The sequence below is a fragment of the Nicotiana attenuata genome, chromosome 1, assembly GCF_001879085.1.
Source record: "Nicotiana attenuata strain UT chromosome 1, NIATTr2, whole genome shotgun sequence".
NCBI classification, from domain to species: domain Eukaryota; kingdom Viridiplantae; phylum Streptophyta; class Magnoliopsida; order Solanales; family Solanaceae; genus Nicotiana; species Nicotiana attenuata.
The window spans coordinates 49,308,558-49,321,746 of NC_031989.1; the positions used below are offsets into that span (position 1 = coordinate 49,308,558).

The window sequence follows — 13,189 nt, forward strand, 5'->3', positions numbered from 1 at the left end:
CTTGTAAAGGAGAGGAATTTTTCATTATTGGAAACACATTATCTCTCTCTTCTCTCTCTAACATTATCTCTCTCTTACCTTTCGAAGATTACCACCTTCTCTTATTTCTCTGATCTGTACCATTGCTATCTGATCCTATACTCAAGATCATCCTAGGGTTTATTATCTTCAATTACGATTTACCCCTTCATCTACATTGATTGATTTGCTTAAAAAGTATTAAACAACTTTTGAGTCAAACAATTTGGCGCCGTCTGTGGGAAATTCGGTAGTCGAATTATAGTTCACATCTAGGATATCAAAAACAACCATCGCTGTTCTTCAGACCTCATAGAAACTAACAAATGGCAGATAAAGAGTCAAGGCTGAAGATGATAGCAGATGTCTCAACCAACCTCATAGGCCCACTCAACGAAGCCGGTAGAGAAAATACCGCGAATATAACACCAAGTAGCGTACCAGAAGGGGAGATCTCACCCTCTTCACTCGAAGATCTAACGATTTTGCATGAGAGAGGGACTTCTACATCTGCAGCAAAAGAAATGCCCCCAGTAGTCAAAAAGCTACTAGAGGAATGGTTGACGAACACTTTCAGTAGCATGCTCGAGAAACCACCTCAGGGAAATATCAAAGATCCGTCGATGGCAGAAATCGCCACCGCCGCTGGTGAGCCCAGCGTTGCACAAACAAGTAACGCCCACACCGATACCAATGCAAGCAATGATGCGCTCGCAGCCATCCTTAAGAAAATGGAGGAGATGGAGAACGAGAATAAAGCACTTCGTGATCAAATGAAAGAGCACCAGGAAAGGGTAGACAAGATACCTGGTGCCCCTAAGCTACTACCGAAATGCGAGATGGGAAGATTCGTCGAGCAACCGTATAATGAGGAAGATGCTCCTCACCCAATCCCTAAAACCTTCAAGATGCCACCGTACTTGAAAATATACGACGGGACCACGGATCCAGAAGATCACCTAATTCATTATGTTACCGCCGTAAAAGGCAATGACCTATCGAAAGAACATGTGCCATCTGTGTTGCTGAAAAAGTTTGGTGAAACTTTGGCAGGAGCACTCACATGGTACTCTCAATTACCAGCCAGATCGATATCGACGTTCGATGATATGGCGGACAAGTTCGCCACCGCCCACGCAGGAGCAAAAAAAGCCGAAGATAGGGTCAACGATATCTTCGCCATCAGGCAAACAATGGCGAAGATATTGGAAACACATTATCTCTCTCTCTTCTCTCTCTAACATTATCTCTCTCTTACCTTTCGAAGATTATCACCTTCTCTTATTTCTTTGATCTGTACCATTGCTATCTGATCCTATACTCAAGATCATCCTAGGGTTTATTATCTTCAACTACGATTTACCCATTCATCTACATTGATTAATTTGCTTAAAAAGTATTAAACAACTTTTGAGTCAAACAGTAACCAAATCTTAAAATAACAGCTTTATAATAGAGATCGAGTTTGTCATGCAAATCTACAAAAAAAGTGTATAATCAATTTTGAAACGCCGAACAAAATTTACTAGGCGATAAGAATGTGTATTTTTTACTATTCTAAAAGTTCTTTCTGATGTTTAATGTCTAGTTCTGCAATTGAAATTACTATGATCTGTTTTTCTTATTGAACATAAAGCGATATTAGTACTCTTTAACCATATTAGCGTTTGTAGTCCAACGGTTAGGATAATTGCCTTCCAAGCAATAGACCCGGGTTCGACTCCCGGCAGACGCATTTCTTTTATTTTTATACATCTTCGGCTTTACTTTTTCATGCTGCAATTAGCAGTAGCTAATTTCCCAACAATTGTGCTTTACCCAAATTTTTTTGTAGTTTTCCCACTCTATAAAGAATAAAAAATTCGTTTCCCAATAACATTTTCATTACCTTGTTGAATTAAGAAAAGGACAGGTTACAACATCTTTATTGGCAGTCCTTATAATCATGACCTATATTACAAGACATGGAATTATACATATATAGGTGATGGTACAATAATTGTGTTTGGCTCAAAAGTTAACGATATACTTTGTAAACGATAAAACAATCAAAAATCGAAGAGGGGTAAATCGTAATCAAATATAATAAGCATAGAGATGCAAAGATAATAATATTGTTGTAGATCTAATATTGCAGAGTGACAATGTTTACCAATAAGATATTTTCGTTAGAAGTAGAGATATAGAGAGAGAAAGCCAGAAAAATGAGAGAGTTGTATTAGATCAGATCTCTCTTTTACAATGTGGAGGTCTCCTTTATATAATAGGAGACCTTCCTCGAAAGAATCAAAAAGTTACAAAGATAGGTAACGTCTCCCTAGTGTGGACGCTGAGTTCTAAACGATGTCGCTTTTGTCCTCACGGCCGAGTCGTACCCGCTACGTTGGTCGGCGTACACTCATTGGGCGTACCCACTGGCGTAGAGATACTGAGGGTCAAATTTGACCCTATACAGTTAGTCCCTCCGCTCGTTGGAGACGCGTTCGGTGGGCGTCTTCGACGGGCGGAAATATGAACCTCGGCTTAGGAAAATTTGACCTCAACCAGGGGCGGCAATATGAATGAAGTGAAACATATGACGTTGTTGAGCCGCTAACGCGTGGCTTCTTTTTTGGAATGATGTCATCGCCTGTATGCATCATCATTATATTTTCCCCCGAGGCGGTTCAGAGGATGAAGTGACGTTTTGGTTTCCGGCACACATTTTGAATCATGACTCTTTGATTCCTGTGCAACTTATCCTTATAAGTATGAGAGAGGTTTGATCTGATTCAACTTTCAAGCCGCTGAAAAGTATTTTCTGATACACTCCTTTGCCTTCCTTTCCTGTAACCATTGTTTCGTGAGGGACTCTCCCATTTCTGTTGAAACCACACTTCCTATCGTCAGTGCTTCGTTTCTCAAGTAGCATAATCATGACAAAACGCGGACAGAATAATAAAAAGGCCAAAGATAATGCCCCGTCTAGGGTTCCGCCATCTTCCGGTGGTGAAGGGGAAAAGGCGGAGAAGGCCTTTGTTCCTCTCAGCGCAGACAATGTCCTTCCGAAGGAGACACACGTTCGCAGGAATTTTCCAACTAAAAGCCCTGATCTTCCCTGGGAGCACACCGTTTTACTACAATCCCATTTAGATGATCTGCGAGAGACGCACCATATTCCGGACCACGTGGAAATGGTTCCGGCCGGGACGGATTATGCCAATGTGCACCGGCCTGGATATTGCACCTTCTATGAGTACCCGTTCTTGATCGGTTACGCCCTTCCAGTCTACCCTCTGGTGGAAGAGCTTTGTCGTTTTTACAATGTGTGTCCGGCCCAGCTCACTCCCTATACTTTGAAGGTGTGTCGTATCATGACCACTTATGCGGCCAGGGCCGGGTGCAGCGTCTCGGTCCACCACCTCTTACAGTTGTTCAGCGCTGGTTACCCGAGGGGTACCATGCTGCAGTTGAACGGTCGTGGCGCAAAGGGCTTGGTCGTTAAAGCCGATGATAAGCCCAATCGCCGCTTTTGGCGTAAATATTTCTACATTAGGACGAAGCACCTGGTGTCGAATCCCGAGGGGTTCCCGGAAAGATGGAATCCAGAACGTAAGTATTTCTACTTGTAGATTTTAGTGCTGCTTGCGCCTTCGACCATACGGCCATAGTGACCTTTGTTTTTCTTTTCTCTTTTTTATTCGCAGCGAGGGCTTCTCCACCCCAGCTTGTTAATGACATTAAATCGTGGGTGGAAAGAATAATACCCTATGCGGAGGAGTGCCGTACCTGGGCTGCATTTCTTCGGCAGTACGGCCCATCAGGTAATTCTTTGGCTACGGTTTGGGGATTCCCTACGTATTTGTTATCTGACTTATTCGCGTTGGCAGGTCGGAGAGCCCCTAAGAAGAAGAAAAAGAGCGTCGTCATCTTACCTGGGGCGGGTACTGATTCTGAAGATGGATACATTCCCCGCGGCTCGCCCAGTGATGGTGCCGCGGAGATTCCTCAACCGCTGCTTGTGGCGGCGTCCGCGAGGGGAGCGACTCCTTCGACACCATCCCCTCGGGCTGTGGAGGAGACTTCTAAGAGCGAGGAGACGCCGGAAAGAAAAAGACGTCGGTTGATAACCGGCAAGGGGATAGCCACGGCGGATGAGGGAGCGAGCGAGCCCCGTCAAGAGTCAAGGCCAGTTTTTATGGCGGATGCCATCCGTTCCGGGAGGTCGGCTCCTCATAGGGGGGCCGTTCTCGACGCCAGGTCAACACGCATTCTGGAGAGCGGCTCGTCGGCTGCCGTTGGGGAGGCGGACGATGATGCCGAGAGGGCGGGCCCTGAGGTCGCCCAGGCAGATGCAGAAGCGTCAATGCGGGGTCCGGCCCGTGTAGGGATGACGGTAGGTAGATCCAACCGCCGAATTCTGATCCCGGGGGGGTATAACCTGTTGCAACACAGCGAGCAGGCTGCAGCGGATATGACCCTGCTATGTGCGGCCGCTGAGCGTGAAACGTTACAAGGGGTTAGTGACGGGGAACTATCCCGGAGGGTTGCCGGTGCGGCGTTACAGGTATTTTTCGATTCTCTTCATGCATCGTAAAATAAATTTTGATGCATGCTGACTTGCCTTTCATCCTTTTCCTCTTTTTTAGACTCTCATTTTGGAGATAGAGAGGGGGCGGCGAGCGCAAAGGAAGGCAGCCACCTTTAACAAGGTGGTAAAGAAATATCGGCGGTGCCGAGTCAAGCATCAAGCGCTGGCGGACCTACTCAAGCAGGACCCGAAATTTCGGGTTTTCCGTGAGGGTCTGGAGCAGTCGGAGGCCCAGCTGAAACGGAGGGTGGCCGAGTTAGAGCAGATCGATGAGCAGCTGATGGCCGCCCTGGCCCGGAATATTGAGCTGGAGACTCTTCTCCAGTCTAAAGAAGAAGAGTTGGAGGTTGGCCGTGGGGTAGCGGCGGAAGCCGCTGATTTGCGGATCAAGGTTGCCGCCATGACCTCCGAACTCGATGCCAAGGCGGCTGAGATTGAAGTCCTCAAGCGGACTGCTGCGTCAAGGCCTGATGAGGATGCGCGTCGTGAGGCGCATGATATGTGGGTATACGCCGAGGCCAGATTGGTCATCTTCGAGGAGTTCTTAGCTGCGGGTCGAGCCACCGAGGCGGAGGTTCAAGAGCAACGGCGCATAGTCCGTGTCGCTCGTGAAACTTGTGGGTATAGTTCTGATTCCCCAGACCGGGCGGGCTATAACTCCGAAGATGTCAACCGTCTAGAATCCGGCTCTTGGATTTCTGCGGCCTATCAGGCAGAGGACGGCGGTGGACGAGATGGCGATCCGTCGGGAGGCGGTGATCAGGATGTCGAAGCCCCTTAGGACTCGTATTCATTTTGTTTTACTGTATTTGGAGATGTAAATAGGTCCTTTTGTATATGCAGTTTTTGGATGATAATGGAAGTTATANCTGATACCCTAAAAATGAAAAAAGAAGCTATTTATACTGGGCTAAAAAATCTGGACAAAAATGCCCCTGTGGGGTTAGTGCGGACCGCACAAAATGGACCGCGGTCTGCACTAGGTCTTTGGCCTTCAAAAACAGCTCTCTGAATCTTAGCATCGCGGACCGCAGAGAATGGACTGCGGCCGCGGAGGCTTCCAGTGCGGTCCACGTAAAATGGGCCGCGGAGGCTTGAAACTTTGAAAATGGCACTCTCTGATTCTCCTCACCGCGGACCGCAGAGAATGAACTGCGGCCGCGGTGATCTTAGTGCGGACCGCACTAAATGGTAGTGCGGCCGCACTGCCTCTTGGCCTGAAAATCACCTCTCTGAATCTCCTAGTGCGGACCGCAGAAAGTGGTGTGCGGCCGCACTAGGCCTGTTTAGCCTGAGCTTGTCTTGTCTTTGGCACTTGTGCAAGTTTCACTCCGTTTGAGCTGATCTTTGATATCTCGTCACTTTGATGATCAAACCTGCAAACAAGCACAACTTGTGAGCCTTTTGGGACTATTTTGTATGAATTTCTAATCAAAGCATAAGCAAGAAGGAGTGTAAAATGTGTCAAAATCCCTATTTGTCACTAAGCTTATAAGATGGTCAAACTGGCTTATAAGCACCTTTTGGCTTATCTACGCGTTTGGTAACACTCAAAGTGCTTATAAGCTAAGTGCTTATAAGCTAAAGTCAGCCATAAGTCATAAGCTGGTCACCCCCACCTTATGGCTTTTCAGCTTATAAGCACTTTTAGTTTGACCAACACTTTTACTAGTTTATCCTTAATAATATTTTCTAATTCACGAAATAATTTTCCCAAAATAAATTTCTTGACTTTCTCTTCGTTCCATATTCGTTATTAATTCTTTTCTTTACAAAGAAATTTTTAATTTATAATCTTTTGAAAAAAATTCAAGGGTATTTTAGTCATTTAACAAAAGAATAGCTTATCAGCACTTTTTAATCAAACACATTAACTGCTTATTATCAGTTTCAGCACTTTTATCCAAACACGTAAATGTTTATTTTAAAAATCAGTTTTAGCACTTAAAAAAACTTTTCAGCACTACAAGCTTATCAGCTATTTACAATCAGCTAATCCAAACGGGCTCTATGACGATCCACGTATGTTGCTCTTCTGCTTGTTCTTTTTCACCTTATAATCGTTAACAGTTAAAGTGGACAAAAGCTTCTTGATAAAGATCGTCATTCCTAGCAACTCCCGTCCATTCTACTCCACCAACCTCACATCCATAGGCAGGACTCCCAATAAGTACAGCATTGTCCCACACGTACACCTGCATAATAGTGCATCTTTCTAACAAAACCTTTATCATTTTAGCCCTTTAATTCCTATGTCACATAGTACTATTTTTGGGTTGTTAAGTAATATTCCTTCCGTTTTAAAAAGGCCGACACTATTTTTTTATTAATCAATTTTAGAAAAATTGGCACTTTTCAATATTTTTTTGATAGGAAACATTTATAGCCATACAAATAAAGTTTTACAGCCAAACTAATGTTATGACTTATTTAAGACAACTAGTTTAGTGTATGTGCGCTGTGACTCGCGTCAAGTAAATATATGTGTAAGAACGATGTGTTTGACTACTGATGCTTCATCCGATTTTGTATTTTTTTCTTATCGATTTAGCATTGATATATTTGTGATAATTTTCATATACACTAACCTTAGCTTTTATTACATTTTCAATTGTTGTAATTTCAAGGGGGGAAAAATTTAGAAAACAATTTGGAAAATTAGAGTTTTTGAATAAGAAAAATGAATCTAGGAAGCAAAAAATTAGGGTTATTCTCATCATTTCAATCCCATTTTAATCCTTTCTTTTAAGTCGTCTGCTTACTCTGATCTCAAAAAAGTTTATCGAATCAAAATTGGCATGAGAATAATATATAAATAAATATCAAATATGTGAATAAAGTTACAGACAAACATAAAAAATACTAAGCAGCATGGAGTTTAAATCAATAATTAAAACTTAGATCATAAACTAATATGATTATGTCATCATACCAATAAATTTTTATAGGAACTATGAAACACATGGCACATTAAAAACAGTCTAAAACAACAACAGCAACAACAATAACAACAACAACAAACTCAGTATAATCCTACTAGTGGGGTTTGCAGAGGATAGTGTGTACACAGACCTTACTCCTACCTAGAAAGTAAAGAGGTTATTTTCGATAGACCCTCGGATCAAAAAAGGATGAAAAGAAAGTTGGAAAAAACAAAAATATATTCATTAGCTAAATAAATATAAAATATAATAGAAGAAAATCAAACTTTACTGTAAAAACTTATCCGAAAGAGAACTAAATAACTTTCAAAAGCCTATCCAACAATTCATAACTAACCATAGAATCTTACAAACATACAATATATTGTAATAGCAATATATGTATAGAAATAATTGAAAGTTTAAAACCGAAAAAGAGGAAAAAGAGGTTTCTGAACATGAAACAATAGGTAATTTGTCCTGGTAATTTCATATTGTAGTCCTATGGGCAGTCAAATATGTACTTATTGTATTTTTTTTCTCCAACTTTTTTGTTAAATAAAATTTACTACACTCGAATGTTAGAAATTACAATTATACAAACATATTTTCGTAAAGAAGTCAATTCAAATCATTAGATCTTGATAAATAATGGATTGAATCTAATTCAGTTTTCCTTCTTTGGCCATGAATTAGAGCTTTATGTAGTTGCTATTTATGTATTTTCGATAAGAATATCTTTTAAATTTTTTTACCACTTTTTAAATTGTGAATAAATAGACTTACCACTGAATATTAAATATTTTGTTAAAGGATAGCCATTCAAATGCCTACCACAAAGTGTTAAGGAGTTTGTATCTAATGTATAAATCAAAACTTATTTTAAATAACTTAAATAAAAAAAGAATATATTAATAAAATTTTAGTTGTTTTTAAGCTTTTTAAATATTTAGAATTCGTAGATAGTTTAAATACCAAAAATTTAGTTGAATTTAAAGTCCTAAATATTATAAAAATAACTTAAATTATAGTTTTGTCTAGTGTGAACTCTATTTTTAAAGGGTAAAAAACACGAACGACATTTCGTTAAAGACATTTATGCTTTAAATATAGTATAGATAGATAAATAGATAGATTATATATCCAAGTCACAATGCAAAAGCAAAACATTATGGCTGCAAATTAAAGTATTTAAGTTTCTAAGGTCACGCATGAAAAGTTAGATTCTTGCAAAGCTAATCAACGGTGAAAACCACCTCGTCCTATTTTTTGCCTCTCGTACGTGAACTCCGATTGAATGTTAAAACTCTTCCTTCCTATTTATTTTCTTTTGCCAAATATCTTTGTTATTACAGTACTTATGAGGACAAAGTTTGTGAATTTTAATTTAATGAAAACAAAAATTAAAAAGAAGAAGAACAGCAACATCAGTTTGTAATTACCTTTAAGTAAACATTGATGAGTATTATTTGGTTATTCCCAATAGATCCGTTACATACTTGAAGGTGTATAACTCTAAGACTCAAAATGAAAAATATTATAAACTTTTATAAAATTATCTTTCAAAGGAGCAATGGGTAACACTATAGACCACTACTAGAAATCCGGACGAAAACGTCCAGAAAAACCGACCAAAGTTGGCCGGTAATGGTCAATAACCGTCCAAAACGCGACCATTTACGTGTGGACGGTATTTTGAAGGTCGGAGGGCATACCGACCAAAGTTGGTCGGAAATTACCGACCAACTTTGGTCGGTCAATTAAATTCAAAAAAGAAAAATTTCCGAAAAAAACTGACCAAAGTTGGTCGGTATTTTAATTATGTAATTAAAAAATGCACCATCTGGGAGTCGAACCGAGGTCTGTACAGTGACAAGATACTATTCTACCACTAGACCATTGGTGCATTTTGTTTTAAGACTGTCTTTTATTTCATTTATACTCTTTAATTGTATTTTCGCACGAAAATAACCGACCAAAGTTGGTTGGTTTTCTAAAAGGACTGGCCGAATTAACCGACCTCTTTGGTCGTTTTTTTTTAATATTAATTTTAATTTATTTTAAATGAAAATTCTTAATGTTAATTTTAATTTATTGTAAATGAAAAACCGACCAAAGTTGGTCGGTTAATTACTTGAAAAATAAATTTCGCGGGACTCAAAATAGTTTCCGGTATTTTTGCGCCAAAGAAAACCGACCAAAGTTGGCCGATTTCGTAAAAAAAATTAAAAAATAAAATATTTTGAAAAATCGATAACCGACCAAAATTGGTCGGTTGACCGTGGTCGGTTTTTGCCGAATTTCTAGAAGTGGACGCTGGCTTAATTATTCTCCACTGAGATAGGCAAAATTATGTCTGAAAGAAAATTTGTGTAATCAATAAAACGAATTAAAATTCTTATAAAAAGACTGTTTATATTCTCGTGTGATAGTGATTGAGAAAAATCTATTATTAAACAATGCAATAATATCAGAGTATGAAGAAGGATAAATAATACAACAAAAGCAAGAAGGCATGATAAATCTCATAGTTTGTTCTTGATTAAAAGAGAGACATGGAGTTAATTTTCGAGAGCGAGTTCATGTAATAAAGAAAATAAAATTACCAGTAGAACGTGATCCTTCATATTGAGAGCATTATGGTCAACATGTTCTTGTCTATCTTGGATTGGTATGCGTTTGTATGATGTTAGGATAGGGAACCCGGGTAGTGCGGAATTTAGCCAAACAACGTTATAATGACAATAACAAAAATAATGCAAGTTGATAATAATGGTAATTAAAGCAGATAAAGAAGGCACAAAATTTAACGTGGGTCGGTCAAGGTGACCTACGTCCACAAGCGGAAAGGAGTAATTTCACTATAACAACCGGTACACAAAAAAGAGTACAAAATTAGAGATGAAACTCTAATTATCCCAAAATATATCCCAAGAGAATAACCTCGCAATAATCACTCACAAAGAAGAGGTTCACTCAAAGTGTTTCCCAACACTAACTCTATGGAATATAATAAAACTCTCTATTACAAGAATACTCAAAGTGAGCTTCTAATCAAAACATGGGATGATTCAAATGAAGTAAGATGGCCTATATTTATAAGGCAAAATTCTTGGTCCCCAAGTAAAGAAAAAAGAATAAAAGAAAATACTTTTATTCTTTGGCTCCAAGCTAGAATTCTTTGGCTCCAAGATTGAATACTTTGGCTCCAAGATTAGCCATGAACAAATTTAGGCCATGTCTTACAAATCTCCACCTTGGCCTAAATTGGATGATATAGTTATTTTACTCCACTTCCAAAAAAGCCTCAATGGGCTTATGTCACAAATTTAATGCCATCAAAATCAGACAAGTTGTCTGATATTGAAACTGTATTAATGCCTATAACAGTAGATCCCAATAAAGAATACAATGAACCAGATCTGTGTGCTTTCATGATCACAAGAGCACCTTGAAATTTTTTTCAGAACTCCACCTTCACCGGTGAATTTGCACCCAAGAGATTCTAAAGTGCCCAAAGAAATGAGATTTTTCTTCAACTCAGGAACATATCTAACATCGGTGAGAGTTCTCACCACACCATCATGCATTTTAATCCGAATTGTACCTTTGCCAATAACGTTACAAGTAGCATTGTTACCCAATTGGACAACTCCACCTTCAATCGAATCATATGTAGAAAACAAGTCCCTGTTGGGACACATATGATACGAACAACCGGAATCTAAAATTCACTCATTGTCAGATTTGAAACTAGTTTCAGTAGCTAAAAATATAGTTCCCTCAATCTCATCAGTTGCTAAACTAGCTTTGGCGGTGTCAGTATCTATGTGCTCATTTTTTCTTTCCTTATGCTTTTCTTTATTTTTAAACTTATAGCATTCGGAGATAATGTGACCTTTCGTATGACAATAGCGACACTGTAAAATATTGTATCTGGATGTTGAGTCGGTTTTACCCCTAACGAACAAGCCAACTTTCGCTTGAGTTCCACTAGCTTCCCCAGTAATATCACTATCTATCTGTTCTTTCGATTTTAAGATAGATTTAATATCCTTATAAGAGATATTATCTTTTGCATAAAGCATAGTATCTCTTATATGCTTAAAAGATGGGGGTAGAGAACAAAACAGTAATACCGCTTGGTCCTCATCTTTAATTTCTACGTCTATATGACTCATATCCATAAGAATGGAATCAAGGTGTCAAGAGGAGAGAGAATAGAGGTACCTTCACCCATACGAATTGTATAAAGCTTCTGCTTCAGGTAAAGTCTATTTTCCACCGTTCTCTTCATATATAAGGTTTTTAATTTTCCCACATGCCTTTGGCTGTGGTTTCTACAGAAACTTCATGTAAAACCTCATTTGAGAGATTTAAGATGATACCTGACTTTGCTTTTTTGTCTATGATAGCAAACTCCTCGTCCGTCATTTTATCCGGCTTTTTCTCCTTTCCTTGCAACGCCAAGTCTAAGCCATCCTGAATTAGGATAGCTTCAATCTTTAATTGCCACATCCCGAAGTTTGCACTTCAATCAAATTTCTCAACATAAGTCTTTGTTAGAGTCATATTGGCTACTTAAACTAACTCGGTTAGATCCGGCTCTGATACCAATTTGTTAGGATCGGGAACCCGGGTAGTGCGAAATTTAGCCAAACAATGTTATAATGACAATAACGAAGATAATGCAAGTTGATAATAATGGTAATTAAAGCAGATAAAGAGGGCACAAAATTTAACGTGGGTCGGTCAAGGCGACCTACGTCCACAAGCGGAAAGGAGTAATTTCACTATAACAACCGGTACACAAAAGAGAGTACAAAATTAGAGATGAAACTCTAATTATCCCAAAATATATCCCAAGAGAATAACCTCGCAATAATCACTCACAAAGAAGAGGTTCACTCAAAGTGTTTCCCAACACTAACTCTATGGAATATAATAAAACTCTCTATTACAAGAATACTCAAAGTGAGCTTCTAATCAAAACATGGGATAATTCAAATGAAGTAAGATGGCGTATATTTATAAGGCAAAGTTCTTGGTCCCCAAGTAAAGAAAAAAGAATAAAAGAAAATATTTTTATTCTTTGGTTCCAAGCTAGAATTCTTTGGCTCCAAGATTGAATACTTTGGCTCCAAGATTAGCCATGAACAAATTTAGGCCATGTCTTACATACGACTATAAAACTTATGTAAATTAAACACCAAAATAAAAGAAGAAAGTAATGCTTAAAATATATTAACCATGATTAAAGAAAATTACTATCTAAAATTCTAAATTAATCAACCTTTGGAAAAAATCTTCTATCATTATTCTTTGATGAGATACTTACTACTAACCTGTTGTGCCAAAACGTGAATATGCAACTTATGAACAATTGCGGCGTTAATCCGGAACTCATGAATATGTTTTATAGTTCGTGCAATTATTAGAGTTGAGTAGGTTTCATTTATTATAGGAAAAAAAAAAAAGACTCTTATAAACCTAAAAGGAAAGGGAGGAAGTGCTAAAAGTTAGGTAAATAATTAATTGTCTATTCCTAAATTTTAGAAAACTAACTTAAATTACAATTCTGTATAGTGTGAAAATAAATTTTGAAGGGTAAAAAAGGCGAATGACATTTCACTAAGGGGCTTCGTTCTTTTAATATAGTACTAATCTCTATGTACGTGCG

General features: G+C 38.8%; 1 non-coding gene across 1 annotated transcript; it reads left to right on the forward strand.

The window, feature by feature from the left end:
* TRNAG-UCC lies at positions 1,682 to 1,753 on the forward strand. Its single transcript has one exon. It is a non-coding gene; the product is annotated as a tRNA-Gly (tRNA).